Here is a 17,493-nt window from a genome sequence, read left to right as displayed (position 1 = left end):
ATAAATTGCAATGTGTTTCTCCAACAACCTATTTGGGTCTTTGTGGAAAAGACCTATTGGTGCATTTTGATGCAATTCCAGTAAAAGGCCCACATTTCTTTTAGCTGGTAGCGTAGCGGCAAAGACTTGCGACGTGCCATCATGGCCGCAGGCTGCAGAGCCTTGCTCCGGAACGAAATCTTAATGACAATCTTTAGTTAGATCCCTGAATTGCAAGTAAGTCACAGATAGATGAGTTGGATTTTCTCTATTGCAACTTGGGAAGTAAAATGTGAACGTATTGAAGAAGAAACGCTCTTTTAAAACCTGATTGCCCCAGGGAATGGGCTTTTTGACATTTCTGTGTTAACCCTTTGATGCATGAATTATGAAATCTTCAACCATGATTTTTTTTAACAATTTTTTGATTCATCTTTAGGTGTGAAAGAAACAAATTTCAACAAATATTTTTTGTAAAAATGTATAATTTACAAATAATTTATTACATGTCCACCTCAGTGAACAGCGTGCAATCTGAACATGAAATATGTTGGCTTGGCTTACCAAAGTCCAAATGGAGGTGCTCAAATGCAATAAAGTCTTCAACAGCTGTGCTTAATAGCAAAAATAAATAAATAACAATTTTGAGTACCTGTCCACTTGAGTGACTATTATGCATGAAAGGGTTAAGGAAAAGTGCAATATGCTGTTGTAACTGTTTGAGGTCTGTAAGGTGTTGTTCCTCAGAAGGGCGAGTGCGTAACAGCACCCTCTGCTGGCTCAAAAGACAAGGACAAAAGCTTACAGCACCTGGTATTCCCAGGCGGTCTCCCATCCAAGTACTAACCAGGCCCGACCCTGCTTAGCTTCCGAGATCAGACGAGATCGGGCGTGTTCAGGGTGGTATGGCCGTAAGCGAAGGCTTGACCTTCCGTCCTCCGTTTTATGGGTGCAGAGACAGTTGTGCCCTTGGCTGCCATTGAATGGAATGCTGCAATTTGAGGCCTTTCCAGTAAACCGCCCTCATCCCCAGTTTGAGCTGTGTCTGGCCGGGCTCCGTGGGCGAAAGCGGAGAGGGGAGCTTGTGTAGTGACACAGTAGAATAGGTTCATGCGCTTTAATCCAAATTTGTTCACATCGCAGACGTCAGAAAGTACAAACGATATTATTTAACATTTGGATGTACAAAAAGTCCACCTTCACCTCAGTTGAGAGAAGTACCTCGTTTTTCCTTTGTCCCTCCTATGAGTGGTGGGCCCATGGAAAGTGGGACCCACGCCCCCCTGTTCGGGCTGCGTCTGGCCGGGCTCTGTGGGTGAAATCCTTGCAAACAGGTGCCGGCCGGCTGGCGCCCGATTTTTCTTAGTTTGTGAGTTCAGCTTTTCTTGTGTTTGGCAGCAATAAATTGCAATGTGTTTCTCCAACAACCTATTTGGGTCTTTGTGGAAAAGACCTATTGGTGCATTTTGATGCCATTCCAGTAAAAGGCCCACATTTCTTTTAGCTGGTAGCGTAGCGGCAAAGACTTGCGACGTGCCATCATGGCCGCAGGCTGCAGAGCCTTGCTCCGGAACGAAATCTTAATGACAATCTTTAGTTAGATCCCTGAATTGCAAGTAAGTCACAGATAGATGAGTTGGATTTTCTCTATTGCAACTTGGGAAGTAAAATGTGAACGTATTGAAGAAGAAACCCTCTTTTAAAACCTGATTGCCCCAGGGAATGGGCTTTTTGACATTTCTGTGTTAACCCTTTGATGCATGAATTATGAAATCTTCAACCATGATTTTTTTTAACAATTTTTTGATTCATCTTTAGGTGTGAATGAAACAAATTTCAACAAATATTTTTTGTAAAAATGTATAATTTACAAATAATTTATTACATGTCCACCTCAGTGAACAGCGTGCAATCTGAACATGAAATATGTTGGCTTGGCTTACCAAAGTCCAAATGGAGGTGCTCAAATGCAATAAAGTCTTCAACAGCTGTGCTTAATAGCAAAAATAAATAAATAACAATTTTGAGTACCTGTCCACTTGAGTGACTATTATGCATGAAAGGGTTAAGGAAAAGTGCAATATGCTGTTGTAACTGTTTGAGGTCTGTAAGGTGTTGTTCCTCAGAAGGGCGAGTGCGTAACAGCACCCTCTGCTGGCTCAAAAGACAAGGACAAAAGCTTACAGCACCTGGTATTCCCAGGCGGTCTCCCATCCAAGTACTAACCAGGCCCGACCCTGCTTAGCTTCCGAGATCAGACGAGATCGGGCGTGTTCAGGGTGGTATGGCCGTAAGCGAAGGCTTGTCCTTCCGTCCTCCGTTTTATGGGTGCAGAGACAGTTGTGCCCTTGGCTGCCATTGAATGGAATGCTGCAATTTGAGGCCTTTCCAGTAAACCGCCCTCATCCCCAGTTTGAGCTGTGTCTGGCCGGGCTCCGTGGGCGAAAGCGGAGAGGGGAGCTTGTGTAGTGACACAGTAGAATAGGTTCATGCGCTTTAATCCAAATTTGTTCACATCGCAGACGTCAGAAAGTACAAACGATATTATTTAACATTTGGATGTACAAAAAGGTCACCTTCACCTCAGTTGAGAGAAGTACCTCGTTTTTCCTTTGTCCCTCCTATGAGTGGTGGGCCCATGGAAAGTGGGACCCACGCCCCCCTGTTCGGGCTGCGTCTGGCCGGGCTCTGTGGGTGAAATCCTTGCAAACAGGTGCCGGCCGGCTGGCGCCCGATTTTTCTTAGTTTGTGAGTTCAGCTTTTCTTGTGTTTGGCAGCAATAAATTGCAATGTGTTTCTCCAACAACCTATTTGGGTCTTTGTGGAAAAGACCTATTGGTGCATTTTGATGCCATTCCAGTAAAAGGCCCACATTTCTTTTAGCTGGTAGCGTAGCGGCAAAGACTTGCGACGTGCCATCATGGCCGCAGGCTGCAGAGCCTTGCTCCGGAACTAAATCTTAATGACAATCTTTAGTTAGATCCCTGAATTGCAAGTAAGTCACAGATAGATGAGTTGGATTTTCTCTATTGCAACTTGGGAAGTAAAATGTGAACGTATTGAAGAAGAAACGCTCTTTTAAAACCTGATTGCCCCAGGGAATGGGCTTTTTGACATTTCTGTGTTAACCCTTTGATGCATGAATTATGAAATCTTCAACCATGATTTTTTTTAACAATTTTTTGATTCATCTTTAGGTGTGAATGAAACAAATTTCAACAAATATTTTTTGTAAAAATGTATAATTTACAAATAATTTATTACATGTCCACCTCAGTGAACAGCGTGCAATCTGAACATGAAATATGTTGGCTTGGCTTACCAAAGTCCAAATGGAGGTGCTCAAATGCAATAAAGTCTTCAACAGCTGTGCTTAATAGCAAAAATAAATAAATAACAATTTTGAGTACCTGTCCACTTGAGTGACTATTATGCATGAAAGGGTTAAGGAAAAGTGCAATATGCTGTTGTAACTGTTTGAGGTCTGTAAGGTGTTGTTCCTCAGAAGGGCGAGTGCGTAACAGCACCCTCTGCTGGCTCAAAAGACAAGGACAAAAGCTTACAGCACCTGGTATTCCCAGGCGGTCTCCCATCCAAGTACTAACCAGGCCCGACCCTGCTTAGCTTCCGAGATCAGACGAGATCGGGCGTGTTCAGGGTGGTATGGCCGTAAGCGAAGGCTTGTCCTTCCGTCCTCCGTTTTATGGGTGCAGAGACAGTTGTGCCCTTGGCTGCCATTGAATGGAATGCTGCAATTTGAGGCCTTTCCAGTAAACCGCCCTCATCCCCAGTTTGAGCTGTGTCTGGCCGGGCTCCGTGGGCGAAAGCGGAGAGGGGAGCTTGTGTAGTGACACAGTAGAATAGGTTCATGCGCTTTAATCCAAATTTGTTCACATCGCAGACGTCAGAAAGTACAAACGATATTATTTAACATTTGGATGTACAAAAAGGCCACCTTCACCTCAGTTGAGAGAAGTACCTCGTTTTTCCTTTGTCCCTCCTATGAGTGGTGGGCCCATGGAAAGTGGGACCCACGCCCCCCTGTTCGGGCTGCGTCTGGCTGGGCTCTGTGGGTGAAATCCTTGCAAACAGGTGCCGGCCGGCTGGCGCCCGATTTTTCTTAGTTTGTGAGTTCAGCTTTTCTTGTGTTTGGCAGCAATAAATTGCAATGTGTTTCTCCAACAACCTATTTGGGTCTTTGTGGAAAAGACCTATTGGTGCATTTTGATGCCATTCCAGTAAAAGGCCCACATTTCTTTTAGCTGGTAGCGTAGCGGCAAAGACTTGCGACGTGCCATCATGGCCGCAGGCTGCAGAGCCTTGCTCCGGAACGAAATCTTAATGACAATCTTTAGTTAGATCCCTGAATTGCAAGTAAGTCACAGATAGATGAGTTGGATTTTCTCTATTGCAACTTGGGAAGTAAAATGTGAACGTATTGAAGAAGAAACCCTCTTTTAAAACCTGATTGCCCCAGGGAATGGGCTTTTTGACATTTCTGTGTTAACCCTTTGATGCATGAATTATGAAATCTTCAACCATGATTTTTTTTAACAATTTTTTGATTCATCTTTAGGTGTGAATGAAACAAATTTCAACAAATATTTTTTGTAAAAATGTATAATTTACAAATAATTTATTACATGTCCACCTCAGTGAACAGCGTGCAATCTGAACATGAAATATGTTGGCTTGGCTTACCAAAGTCCAAATGGAGGTGCTCAAATGCAATAAAGTCTTCAACAGCTGTGCTTAATAGCAAAAATAAATAAATAACAATTTTGAGTACCTGTCCACTTGAGTGACTATTATGCATGAAAGGGTTAAGGAAAAGTGCAATATGCTGTTGTAACTGTTTGAGGTCTGTAAGGTGTTGTTCCTCAGAAGGGCGAGTGCGTAACAGCACCCTCTGCTGGCTCAAAAGACAAGGACAAAAGCTTACAGCACCTGGTATTCCCAGGCGGTCTCCCATCCAAGTACTAACCAGGCCCGACCCTGCTTAGCTTCCGAGATCAGACGAGATCGGGCGTGTTCAGGGTGGTATGGCCGTAAGCGAAGGCTTGTCCTTCCGTCCTCCGTTTTATGGGTGCAGAGACAGTTGTGCCCTTGGCTGCCATTGAATGGAATGCTGCAATTTGAGGCCTTTCCAGTAAACCGCCCTCATCCCCAGTTTGAGCTGTGTCTGGCCGGGCTCCGTGGGCGAAAGCGGAGAGGGGAGCTTGTGTAGTGACACAGTAGAATAGGTTCATGCGCTTTAATCCAAATTTGTTCACATCGCAGACGTCAGAAAGTACAAACGATATTATTTAACATTTGGATGTACAAAAAGGTCACCTTCACCTCAGTTGAGAGAAGTACCTCGTTTTTCCTTTGTCCCTCCTATGAGTGGTGGGCCCATGGAAAGTGGGACCCACGCCCCCCTGTTCGGGCTGCGTCTGGCCGGGCTCTGTGGGTGAAATCCTTGCAAACAGGTGCCGGCCGGCTGGCGCCCGATTTTTCTTAGTTTGTGAGTTCAGCTTTTCTTGTGTTTGGCAGCAATAAATTGCAATGTGTTTCTCCAACAACCTATTTGGGTCTTTGTGGAAAAGACCTATTGGTGCATTTTGATGCCATTCCAGTAAAAGGCCCACATTTCTTTTAGCTGGTAGCGTAGCGGCAAAGACTTGCGACGTGCCATCATGGCCGCAGGCTGCAGAGCCTTGCTCCGGAACTAAATCTTAATGACAATCTTTAGTTAGATCCCTGAATTGCAAGTAAGTCACAGATAGATGAGTTGGATTTTCTCTATTGCAACTTGGGAAGTAAAATGTGAACGTATTGAAGAAGAAACGCTCTTTTAAAACCTGATTGCCCCAGGGAATGGGCTTTTTGACATTTCTGTGTTAACCCTTTGATGCATGAATTATGAAATCTTCAACCATGATTTTTTTTAACAATTTTTTGATTCATCTTTAGGTGTGAATGAAACAAATTTCAACAAATATTTTTTGTAAAAATGTATAATTTACAAATAATTTATTACATGTCCACCTCAGTGAACAGCGTGCAATCTGAACATGAAATATGTTGGCTTGGCTTACCAAAGTCCAAATGGAGGTGCTCAAATGCAATAAAGTCTTCAACAGCTGTGCTTAATAGCAAAAATAAATAAATAACAATTTTGAGTACCTGTCCACTTGAGTGACTATTATGCATGAAAGGGTTAAGGAAAAGTGCAATATGCTGTTGTAACTGTTTGAGGTCTGTAAGGTGTTGTTCCTCAGAAGGGCGAGTGCGTAACAGCACCCTCTGCTGGCTCAAAAGACAAGGACAAAAGCTTACAGCACCTGGTATTCCCAGGCGGTCTCCCATCCAAGTACTAACCAGGCCCGACCCTGCTTAGCTTCCGAGATCAGACGAGATCGGGCGTGTTCAGGGTGGTATGGCCGTAAGCGAAGGCTTGTCCTTCCGTCCTCCGTTTTATGGGTGCAGAGACAGTTGTGCCCTTGGCTGCCATTGAATGGAATGCTGCAATTTGAGGCCTTTCCAGTAAACCGCCCTCATCCCCAGTTTGAGCTGTGTCTGGCCGGGCTCCGTGGGCGAAAGCGGAGAGGGGAGCTTGTGTAGTGACACAGTAGAATAGGTTCATGCGCTTTAATCCAAATTTGTTCACATCGCAGACGTCAGAAAGTACAAACGATATTATTTAACATTTGGATGTACAAAAAGGCCACCTTCACCTCAGTTGAGAGAAGTACCTCGTTTTTCCTTTGTCCCTCCTATGAGTGGTGGGCCCATGGAAAGTGGGACCCACGCCCCCCTGTTCGGGCTGCGTCTGGCTGGGCTCTGTGGGTGAAATCCTTGCAAACAGGTGCCGGCCGGCTGGCGCCCGATTTTTCTTAGTTTGTGAGTTCAGCTTTTCTTGTGTTTGGCAGCAATAAATTGCAATGTGTTTCTCCAACAACCTATTTGGGTCTTTGTGGAAAAGACCTATTGGTGCATTTTGATGCCATTCCAGTAAAAGGCCCACATTTCTTTTAGCTGGTAGCGTAGCGGCAAAGACTTGCGACGTGCCATCATGGCCGCAGGCTGCAGAGCCTTGCTCCGGAACTAAATCTTAATGACAATCTTTAGTTAGATCCCTGAATTGCAAGTAAGTCACAGATAGATGAGTTGGATTTTCTCTATTGCAACTTGGGAAGTAAAATGTGAACGTATTGAAGAAGAAACCCTCTTTTAAAACCTGATTGCCCCAGGGAATGGGCTTTTTGACATTTCTGTGTTAACCCTTTGATGCATGAATTATGAAATCTTCAACCATGATTTTTTTTAACAATTTTTTGATTCATCTTTAGGTGTGAATGAAACAAATTTCAACAAATATTTTTTGTAAAAATGTATAATTTACAAATAATTTATTACATGTCCACCTCAGTGAACAGCGTGCAATCTGAACATGAAATATGTTGGCTTGGCTTACCAAAGTCCAAATGGAGGTGCTCAAATGCAATAAAGTCTTCAACAGCTGTGCTTAATAGCAAAAATAAATAAATAACAATTTTGAGTACCTGTCCACTTGAGTGACTATTATGCATGAAAGGGTTAAGGAAAAGTGCAATATGCTGTTGTAACTGTTTGAGGTCTGTAAGGTGTTGTTCCTCAGAAGGGCGAGTGCGTAACAGCACCCTCTGCTGGCTCAAAAGACAAGGACAAAAGCTTACAGCACCTGGTATTCCCAGGCGGTCTCCCATCCAAGTACTAACCAGGCCCGACCCTGCTTAGCTTCCGAGATCAGACGAGATCGGGCGTGTTCAGGGTGGTATGGCCGTAAGCGAAGGCTTGTCCTTCCGTCCTCCGTTTTATGGGTGCAGAGACAGTTGTGCCCTTGGCTGCCATTGAATGGAATGCTGCAATTTGAGGCCTTTCCAGTAAACCGCCCTCATCCCCAGTTTGAGCTGTGTCTGGCCGGGCTCCGTGGGCGAAAGCGGAGAGGGGAGCTTGTGTAGTGACACAGTAGAATAGGTTCATGCGCTTTAATCCAAATTTGTTCACATCGCAGACGTCAGAAAGTACAAACGATATTATTTAACATTTGGATGTACAAAAAGGTCACCTTCACCTCAGTTGAGAGAAGTACCTCGTTTTTCCTTTGTCCCTCCTATGAGTGGTGGGCCCATGGAAAGTGGGACCCACGCCCCCCTGTTCGGGCTGCGTCTGGCCGGGCTCTGTGGGTGAAATCCTTGCAAACAGGTGCCGGCCGGCTGGCGCCCGATTTTTCTTAGTTTGTGAGTTCAGCTTTTCTTGTGTTTGGCAGCAATAAATTGCAATGTGTTTCTCCAACAACCTATTTGGGTCTTTGTGGAAAAGACCTATTGGTGCATTTTGATGCCATTCCAGTAAAAGGCCCACATTTCTTTTAGCTGGTAGCGTAGCGGCAAAGACTTGCGACGTGCCATCATGGCCGCAGGCTGCAGAGCCTTGCTCCGGAACTAAATCTTAATGACAATCTTTAGTTAGATCCCTGAATTGCAAGTAAGTCACAGATAGATGAGTTGGATTTTCTCTATTGCAACTTGGGAAGTAAAATGTGAACGTATTGAAGAAGAAACCCTCTTTTAAAACCTGATTGCCCCAGGGAATGGGCTTTTTGACATTTCTGTGTTAACCCTTTGATGCATGAATTATGAAATCTTCAACCATGATTTTTTTTAACAATTTTTTGATTCATCTTTAGGTGTGAATGAAACAAATTTCAACAAATATTTTTTGTAAAAATGTATAATTTACAAATAATTTATTACATGTCCACCTCAGTGAACAGCGTGCAATCTGAACATGAAATATGTTGGCTTGGCTTACCAAAGTCCAAATGGAGGTGCTCAAATGCAATAAAGTCTTCAACAGCTGTGCTTAATAGCAAAAATAAATAAATAACAATTTTGAGTACCTGTCCACTTGAGTGACTATTATGCATGAAAGGGTTAAGGAAAAGTGCAATATGCTGTTGTAACTGTTTGAGGTCTGTAAGGTGTTGTTCCTCAGAAGGGCGAGTGCGTAACAGCACCCTCTGCTGGCTCAAAAGACAAGGACAAAAGCTTACAGCACCTGGTATTCCCAGGCGGTCTCCCATCCAAGTACTAACCAGGCCCGACCCTGCTTAGCTTCCGGGATCAGACGAGATCGGGCGTGTTCAGGGTGGTATGGCCGTAAGCAAAGGTTTGTCCTTCCGTCCTCCTTTTTATGGGTGCAGAGACAGTTGTGCCCTTGGCTGCCATTGAATGGAATGCTGCAATTTGAGGCCTTTCCAGTAAACCGCCCTCATCCCCAGTTTGAGCTGTGTCTGGCCAGGCTCCGTGGGCGAAAGCGGAGAGGGGAGCTTGTGTAGTGACACAGTAGAATAGGTTCATGCGCTTTAATCCAAATTTGTTCACATCGCAGACGTCAGAAAGTACAAACGATATTATTTAACATTTGGATGTACAAAAAGGCCACCTTCACCTCAGTTGAGAGAAGTACCTCGTTTTTCCTTTGTCCCTCCTATGAGTGGTGGGCCCATGGAAAGTGGGACCCACACCCCCCTGTTCGGGCTGCGTCTGGCCGGGCTCTGTGGGTGAAATCCTTGCAAACAGGTGCCGGCCGGCTGGCGCCCGATTTTTCTTAGTTTGTGAGTTCAGCTTTTCTTGTGTTTGGCAGCAATAAATTGCAATGTGTTTCTCCAACAACCTATTTGGGTCTTTGTGGAAAAGACCTATTGGTGCATTTTGATGCCATTCCAGTAAAAGGCCCACATTTCTTTTAGCTGGTAGCGTAGCGGCAAAGACTTGCGACGTGCCATCATGGCCGCAGGCTGCAGAGCCTTGCTCCGGAACGAAATCTTAATGACAATCTTTAGTTAGATCCCTGAATTGCAAGTAAGTCACAGATAGATGAGTTGGATTTTCTCTATTGCAACTTGGGAAGTAAAATGTGAACGTATTGAAGAAGAAACCCTCTTTTAAAACCTGATTGCCCCAGGGAATGGGCTTTTTGACATTTCTGTGTTAACCCTTTGATGCATGAATTATGAAATCTTCAACCATGATTTTTTTTAACAATTTTTTGATTCATCTTTAGGTGTGAATGAAACAAATTTCAACAAATATTTTTTGTAAAAATGTATAATTTACAAATAATTTATTACATGTCCACCTCAGTGAACAGCGTGCAATCTGAACATGAAATATGTTGGCTTGGCTTACCAAAGTCCAAATGGAGGTGCTCAAATGCAATAAAGTCTTCAACAGCTGTGCTTAATAGCAAAAATAAATAAATAACAATTTTGAGTACCTGTCCACTTGAGTGACTATTATGCATGAAAGGGTTAAGGAAAAGTGCAATATGCTGTTGTAACTGTTTGAGGTCTGTAAGGTGTTGTTCCTCAGAAGGGCGAGTGCGTAACAGCACCCTCTGCTGGCTCAAAAGACAAGGACAAAAGCTTACAGCACCTGGTATTCCCAGGCGGTCTCCCATCCAAGTACTAACCAGGCCCGACCCTGCTTAGCTTCCGAGATCAGACGAGATCGGGCGTGTTCAGGGTGGTATGGCCGTAAGCGAAGGCTTGTCCTTCCGTCCTCCGTTTTATGGGTGCAGAGACAGTTGTGCCCTTGGCTGCCATTGAATGGAATGCTGCAATTTGAGGCCTTTCCAGTAAACCGCCCTCATCCCCAGTTTGAGCTGTGTCTGGCCGGGCTCCGTGGGCGAAAGCGGAGAGGGGAGCTTGTGTAGTGACACAGTAGAATAGGTTCATGCGCTTTAATCCAAATTTGTTCACATCGCAGACGTCAGAAAGTACAAACGATATTATTTAACATTTGGATGTACAAAAAGGCCACCTTCACCTCAGTTGAGAGAAGTACCTCGTTTTTCCTTTGTCCCTCCTATGAGTGGTGGGCCCATGGAAAGTGGGACCCACGCCCCCCTGTTCGGGCTGCGTCTGGCCGGGCTCTGTGGGTGAAATCCTTGCAAACAGGTGCCGGCCGGCTGGCGCCCGATTTTTCTTAGTTTGTGAGTTCAGCTTTTCTTGTGTTTGGCAGCAATAAATTGCAATGTGTTTCTCCAACAACCTATTTGGGTCTTTGTGGAAAAGACCTATTGGTGCATTTTGATGCCATTCCAGTAAAAGGCCCACATTTCTTTTAGCTGGTAGCGTAGCGGCAAAGACTTGCGACGTGCCATCATGGCCGCAGGCTGCAGAGCCTTGCTCCGGAACGAAATCTTAATGACAATCTTTAGTTAGATCCCTGAATTGCAAGTAAGTCACAGATAGATGAGTTGGATTTTCTCTATTGCAACTTGGGAAGTAAAATGTGAACGTATTGAAGAAGAAACGCTCTTTTAAAACCTGATTGCCCCAGGGAATGGGCTTTTTGACATTTCTGTGTTAACCCTTTGATGCATGAATTATGAAATCTTCAACCATGATTTTTTTTTAACAATTTTTTGATTCATCTTTAGGTGTGAATGAAACAAATTTCAACAAATATTTTTTGTAAAAATGTATAATTTACAAATAATTTATTACATGTCCACCTCAGTGAACAGCGTGCAATCTGAACATGAAATATGTTGGCTTGGCTTACCAAAGTCCAAATGGAGGTGCTCAAATGCAATAAAGTCTTCAACAGCTGTGCTTAATAGCAAAAATAAATAAATAACAATTTTGAGTACCTGTCCACTTGAGTGACTATTATGCATGAAAGGGTTAAGGAAAAGTGCAATATGCTGTTGTAACTGTTTGAGGTCTGTAAGGTGTTGTTCCTCAGAAGGGCGAGTGCGTAACAGCACCCTCTGCTGGCTCAAAAGACAAGGACAAAAGCTTACAGCACCTGGTATTCCCAGGCGGTCTCCCATCCAAGTACTAACCAGGCCCGACCCTGCTTAGCTTCCGAGATCAGACGAGATCGGGCGTGTTCAGGGTGGTATGGCCGTAAGCGAAGGCTTGTACTTCCGTCCTCCGTTTTATGGGTGCAGAGACAGTTGTGCCCTTGGCTGCCATTGAATGGAATGCTGCAATTTGAGGCCTTTCCAGTAAACCGCCCTCATCCCCAGTTTGAGCTGTGTCTGGCCGGGCTCCGTGGGCGAAAGCGGAGAGGGGAGCTTGTGTAGTGACACAGTAGAATAGGTTCATGCGCTTTAATCCAAATTTGTTCACATCGCAGACGTCAGAAAGTACAAACGATATTATTTAACATTTGGATGTACAAAAAGGCCACCTTCACCTCAGTTGAGAGAAGTACCTCGTTTTTCCTTTGTCCCTCCTATGAGTGGTGGGCCCATGGAAAGTGGGACCCACGCCCCCCTGTTCGGGCTGCGTCTGGCCGGGCTCTGTGGGTGAAATCCTTGCAAACAGGTGCCGGCCGGCTGGCGCCCGATTTTTCTTAGTTTGTGAGTTCAGCTTTTCTTGTGTTTGGCAGCAATAAATTGCAATGTGTTTCTCCAACAACCTATTTGGGTCTTTGTGGAAAAGACCTATTGGTGCATTTTGATGCCATTCCAGTAAAAGGCCCACATTTCTTTTAGCTGGTAGCGTAGCGGCAAAGACTTGCGACGTGCCATCATGGCCGCAGGCTGCAGAGCCTTGCTCCGGAACGAAATCTTAATGACAATCTTTAGTTAGATCCCTGAATTGCAAGTAAGTCACAGATAGATGAGTTGGATTTTCTCTATTGCAACTTGGGAAGTAAAATGTGAACGTATTGAAGAAGAAACGCTCTTTTAAAACCTGATTGCCCCAGGGAATGGGCTTTTTGACATTTCTGTGTTAACCCTTTGATGCATGAATTATGAAATCTTCAACCATGATTTTTTTTAACAATTTTTTGATTCATCTTTAGGTGTGAATGAAACAAATTTCAACAAATATTTTTTGTAAAAATGTATAATTTACAAATAATTTATTACATGTCCACCTCAGTGAACAGCGTGCAATCTGAACATGAAATATGTTGGCTTGGCTTACCAAAGTCCAAATGGAGGTGCTCAAATGCAATAAAGTCTTCAACAGCTGTGCTTAATAGCAAAAATAAATAAATAACAATTTTGAGTACCTGTCCACTTGAGTGACTATTATGCATGAAAGGGTTAAGGAAAAGTGCAATATGCTGTTGTAACTGTTTGAGGTCTGTAAGGTGTTGTTCCTCAGAAGGGCGAGTGCGTAACAGCACCCTCTGCTGGCTCAAAAGACAAGGACAAAAGCTTACAGCACCTGGTATTCCCAGGCGGTCTCCCATCCAAGTACTAACCAGGCCCGACCCTGCTTAGCTTCCGAGATCAGACGAGATCGGGCGTGTTCAGGGTGGTATGGCCGTAAGCGAAGGCTTGTCCTTCCGTCCTCCGTTTTATGGGTGCAGAGACAGTTGTGCCCTTGGCTGCCATTGAATGGAATGCTGCAATTTGAGGCCTTTCCAGTAAACCGCCCTCATCCCCAGTTTGAGCTGTGTCTGGCCGGGCTCCGTGGGCGAAAGCGGAGAGGGGAGCTTGTGTAGTGACACAGTAGAATAGGTTCATGCGCTTTAATCCAAATTTGTTCACATCGCAGACGTCAGAAAGTACAAACGATATTATTTAACATTTGGATGTACAAAAAGGCCACCTTCACCTCAGTTGAGAGAAGTACCTCGTTTTTCCTTTGTCCCTCCTATGAGTGGTGGGCCCATGGAAAGTGGGACCCACGCCCCCCTGTTCGGGCTGCGTCTGGCCGGGCTCTGTGGGTGAAATCCTTGCAAACAGGTGCCGGCCGGCTGGCGCCCGATTTTTCTTAGTTTGTGAGTTCAGCTTTTCTTGTGTTTGGCAGCAATAAATTGCAATGTGTTTCTCCAACAACCTATTTGGGTCTTTGTGGAAAAGACCTATTGGTGCATTTTGATGCCATTCCAGTAAAAGGCCCACATTTCTTTTAGCTGGTAGCGTAGCGGCAAAGACTTGCGACGTGCCATCATGGCCGCAGGCTGCAGAGCCTTGCTCCGGAACGAAATCTTAATGACAATCTTTAGTTAGATCCCTGAATTGCAAGTAAGTCACAGATAGATGAGTTGGATTTTCTCTATTGCAACTTGGGAAGTAAAATGTGAACGTATTGAAGAAGAAACGCTCTTTTAAAACCTGATTGCCCCAGGGAATGGGCTTTTTGACATTTCTGTGTTAACCCTTTGATGCATGAATTATGAAATCTTCAACCATGATTTTTTTTAACAATTTTTTGATTCATCTTTAGGTGTGAATGAAACAAATTTCAACAAATATTTTTTGTAAAAATGTATAATTTACAAATAATTTATTACATGTCCACCTCAGTGAACAGCGTGCAATCTGAACATGAAATATGTTGGCTTGGCTTACCAAAGTCCAAATGGAGGTGCTCAAATGCAATAAAGTCTTCAACAGCTGTGCTTAATAGCAAAAATAAATAAATAACAATTTTGAGTACCTGTCCACTTGAGTGACTATTATGCATGAAAGGGTTAAGGAAAAGTGCAATATGCTGTTGTAACTGTTTGAGGTCTGTAAGGTGTTGTTCCTCAGAAGGGCGAGTGCGTAACAGCACCCTCTGCTGGCTCAAAAGACAAGGACAAAAGCTTACAGCACCTGGTATTCCCAGGCGGTCTCCCATCCAAGTACTAACCAGGCCCGACCCTGCTTAGCTTCCGAGATCAGACGAGATCGGGCGTGTTCAGGGTGGTATGGCCGTAAGCGAAGGCTTGTCCTTCCGTCCTCCGTTTTATGGGTGCAGAGACAGTTGTGCCCTTGGCTGCCATTGAATGGAATGCTGCAATTTGAGGCCTTTCCAGTAAACCGCCCTCATCCCCAGTTTGAGCTGTGTCTGGCCGGGCTCCGTGGGCGAAAGCGGAGAGGGGAGCTTGTGTAGTGACACAGTAGAATAGGTTCATGCGCTTTAATCCAAATTTGTTCACATCGCAGACGTCAGAAAGTACAAACGATATTATTTAACATTTGGATGTACAAAAAGGCCACCTTCACCTCAGTTGAGAGAAGTACCTCGTTTTTCCTTTGTCCCTCCTATGAGTGGTGGGCCCATGGAAAGTGGGACCCACGCCCCCCTGTTCGGGCTGCGTCTGGCCGGGCTCTGTGGGTGAAATCCTTGCAAACAGGTGCCGGCCGGCTGGCGCCCGATTTTTCTTAGTTTGTGAGTTCAGCTTTTCTTGTGTTTGGCAGCAATAAATTGCAATGTGTTTCTCCAACAACCTATTTGGGTCTTTGTGGAAAAGACCTATTGGTGCATTTTGATGCCATTCCAGTAAAAGGCCCACATTTCTTTTAGCTGGTAGCGTAGCGGCAAAGACTTGCGACGTGCCATCATGGCCGCAGGCTGCAGAGCCTTGCTCCGGAACGAAATCTTAATGACAATCTTTAGTTAGATCCCTGAATTGCAAGTAAGTCACAGATAGATGAGTTGGATTTTCTCTATTGCAACTTGGGAAGTAAAATGTGAACGTATTGAAGAAGAAACGCTCTTTTAAAACCTGATTGCCCCAGGGAATGGGCTTTTTGACATTTCTGTGTTAACCCTTTGATGCATGAATTATGAAATCTTCAACCATGATTTTTTTTAACAATTTTTTGATTCATCTTTAGGTGTGAATGAAACAAATTTCAACAAATATTTTTTGTAAAAATGTATAATTTACAAATAATTTATTACATGTCCACCTCAGTGAACAGCGTGCAATCTGAACATGAAATATGTTGGCTTGGCTTACCAAAGTCCAAATGGAGGTGCTCAAATGCAATAAAGTCTTCAACAGCTGTGCTTAATAGCAAAAATAAATAAATAACAATTTTGAGTACCTGTCCACTTGAGTGACTATTATGCATGAAAGGGTTAAGGAAAAGTGCAATATGCTGTTGTAACTGTTTGAGGTCTGTAAGGTGTTGTTCCTCAGAAGGGCGAGTGCGTAACAGCACCCTCTGCTGGCTCAAAAGACAAGGACAAAAGCTTACAGCACCTGGTATTCCCAGGCGGTCTCCCATCCAAGTACTAACCAGGCCCGACCCTGCTTAGCTTCCGAGATCAGACGAGATCGGGCGTGTTCAGGGTGGTATGGCCGTAAGCGAAGGCTTGTCCTTCCGTCCTCCGTTTTATGGGTGCAGAGACAGTTGTGCCCTTGGCTGCCATTGAATGGAATGCTGCAATTTGAGGCCTTTCCAGTAAACCGCCCTCATCCCCAGTTTGAGCTGTGTCTGGCCGGGCTCCGTGGGCGAAAGCGGAGAGGGGAGCTTGTGTAGTGACACAGTAGAATAGGTTCATGCGCTTTAATCCAAATTTGTTCACATCGCAGACGTCAGAAAGTACAAACGATATTATTTAACATTTGGATGTACAAAAAGGCCACCTTCACCTCAGTTGAGAGAAGTACCTCGTTTTTCCTTTGTCCCTCCTATGAGTGGTGGGCCCATGGAAAGTGGGACCCACGCCCCCCTGTTCGGGCTGCGTCTGGCCGGGCTCTGTGGGTGAAATCCTTGCAAACAGGTGCCGGCCGGCTGGCGCCCGATTTTTCTTAGTTTGTGAGTTCAGCTTTTCTTGTGTTTGGCAGCAATAAATTGCAATGTGTTTCTCCAACAACCTATTTGGGTCTTTGTGGAAAAGACCTATTGGTGCATTTTGATGCCATTCCAGTAAAAGGCCCACATTTCTTTTAGCTGGTAGCGTAGCGGCAAAGACTTGCGACGTGCCATCATGGCCGCAGGCTGCAGAGCCTTGCTCCGGAACGAAATCTTAATGACAATCTTTAGTTAGATCCCTGAATTGCAAGTAAGTCACAGATAGATGAGTTGGATTTTCTCTATTGCAACTTGGGAAGTAAAATGTGAACGTATTGAAGAAGAAACGCTCTTTTAAAACCTGATTGCCCCAGGGAATGGGCTTTTTGACATTTCTGTGTTAACCCTTTGATGCATGAATTATGAAATCTTCAACCATGATTTTTTTTAACAATTTTTTGATTCATCTTTAGGTGTGAATGAAACAAATTTCAACAAATATTTTTTGTAAAAATGTATAATTTACAAATAATTTATTACATGTCCACCTCAGTGAACAGCGTGCAATCTGAACATGAAATATGTTGGCTTGGCTTACCAAAGTCCAAATGGAGGTGCTCAAATGCAATAAAGTCTTCAACAGCTGTGCTTAATAGCAAAAATAAATAAATAACAATTTTGAGTACCTGTCCACTTGAGTGACTATTATGCATGAAAGGGTTAAGGAAAAGTGCAATATGCTGTTGTAACTGTTTGAGGTCTGTAAGGTGTTGTTCCTCAGAAGGGCGAGTGCGTAACAGCACCCTCTGCTGGCTCAAAAGACAAGGACAAAAGCTTACAGCACCTGGTATTCCCAGGCGGTCTCCCATCCAAGTACTAACCAGGCCCGACCCTGCTTAGCTTCCGAGATCAGACGAGATCGGGCGTGTTCAGGGTGGTATGGCCGTAAGCGAAGGCTTGTCCTTCCGTCCTCCGTTTTATGGGTGCAGAGACAGTTGT

At 44.3% G+C, this 17,493-nt stretch overlaps 13 non-coding genes across 13 annotated transcripts; all 13 read right to left on the bottom strand.

Annotated features, from left to right (window-relative positions):
* Positions 1–777: 777 nt before the first annotated feature.
* Positions 778–896, bottom strand: LOC139067494 (5S ribosomal RNA). The gene has a single exon (XR_011519670.1). It is a non-coding gene; the product is annotated as a 5S ribosomal RNA (ribosomal RNA).
* Positions 897–2,156: 1,260 nt separating this feature from the next.
* Positions 2,157–2,275, bottom strand: LOC139067486 (5S ribosomal RNA). The gene has a single exon (XR_011519669.1). It is a non-coding gene; the product is annotated as a 5S ribosomal RNA (ribosomal RNA).
* Positions 2,276–3,535: 1,260 nt separating this feature from the next.
* LOC139067475 (5S ribosomal RNA) lies at positions 3,536–3,654 on the bottom strand. The gene has a single exon (XR_011519668.1). It is a non-coding gene; the product is annotated as a 5S ribosomal RNA (ribosomal RNA).
* Positions 3,655–4,914: 1,260 nt separating this feature from the next.
* Positions 4,915–5,033, bottom strand: LOC139067465 (5S ribosomal RNA). Its single transcript, XR_011519667.1, has one exon. It is a non-coding gene; the product is annotated as a 5S ribosomal RNA (ribosomal RNA).
* A 1,260-nt stretch (positions 5,034–6,293) lies between these two features.
* On the bottom strand, positions 6,294–6,412 carry LOC139067454 (5S ribosomal RNA). Its single transcript, XR_011519666.1, has one exon. It is a non-coding gene; the product is annotated as a 5S ribosomal RNA (ribosomal RNA).
* A 1,260-nt stretch (positions 6,413–7,672) lies between these two features.
* On the bottom strand, positions 7,673–7,791 carry LOC139067442 (5S ribosomal RNA). The gene has a single exon (XR_011519664.1). It is a non-coding gene; the product is annotated as a 5S ribosomal RNA (ribosomal RNA).
* Positions 7,792–9,051: 1,260 nt separating this feature from the next.
* LOC139068247 (5S ribosomal RNA) lies at positions 9,052–9,170 on the bottom strand. The gene has a single exon (XR_011519846.1). It is a non-coding gene; the product is annotated as a 5S ribosomal RNA (ribosomal RNA).
* A 1,260-nt stretch (positions 9,171–10,430) lies between these two features.
* Positions 10,431–10,549, bottom strand: LOC139067431 (5S ribosomal RNA). The gene has a single exon (XR_011519663.1). It is a non-coding gene; the product is annotated as a 5S ribosomal RNA (ribosomal RNA).
* Positions 10,550–11,810: 1,261 nt separating this feature from the next.
* Positions 11,811–11,929, bottom strand: LOC139067421 (5S ribosomal RNA). The gene has a single exon (XR_011519662.1). It is a non-coding gene; the product is annotated as a 5S ribosomal RNA (ribosomal RNA).
* A 1,260-nt stretch (positions 11,930–13,189) lies between these two features.
* LOC139067411 (5S ribosomal RNA) lies at positions 13,190–13,308 on the bottom strand. Its single transcript, XR_011519661.1, has one exon. It is a non-coding gene; the product is annotated as a 5S ribosomal RNA (ribosomal RNA).
* Positions 13,309–14,568: 1,260 nt separating this feature from the next.
* Positions 14,569–14,687, bottom strand: LOC139067402 (5S ribosomal RNA). Its single transcript, XR_011519660.1, has one exon. It is a non-coding gene; the product is annotated as a 5S ribosomal RNA (ribosomal RNA).
* A 1,260-nt stretch (positions 14,688–15,947) lies between these two features.
* LOC139067390 (5S ribosomal RNA) lies at positions 15,948–16,066 on the bottom strand. Its single transcript, XR_011519657.1, has one exon. It is a non-coding gene; the product is annotated as a 5S ribosomal RNA (ribosomal RNA).
* A 1,260-nt stretch (positions 16,067–17,326) lies between these two features.
* Positions 17,327–17,445, bottom strand: LOC139067380 (5S ribosomal RNA). Its single transcript, XR_011519656.1, has one exon. It is a non-coding gene; the product is annotated as a 5S ribosomal RNA (ribosomal RNA).
* Between the last annotated feature and the right edge of the window lie 48 nt (positions 17,446–17,493).

The sequence above is a fragment of the Nothobranchius furzeri genome, chromosome 2, assembly GCF_043380555.1.
Source record: "Nothobranchius furzeri strain GRZ-AD chromosome 2, NfurGRZ-RIMD1, whole genome shotgun sequence".
NCBI lineage: Eukaryota > Metazoa > Chordata > Actinopteri > Cyprinodontiformes > Nothobranchiidae > Nothobranchius > Nothobranchius furzeri.
The sequence above is the reverse complement of the archived record's forward strand: the minus strand, read 5'-3'. Positions and strand labels throughout refer to the sequence as shown.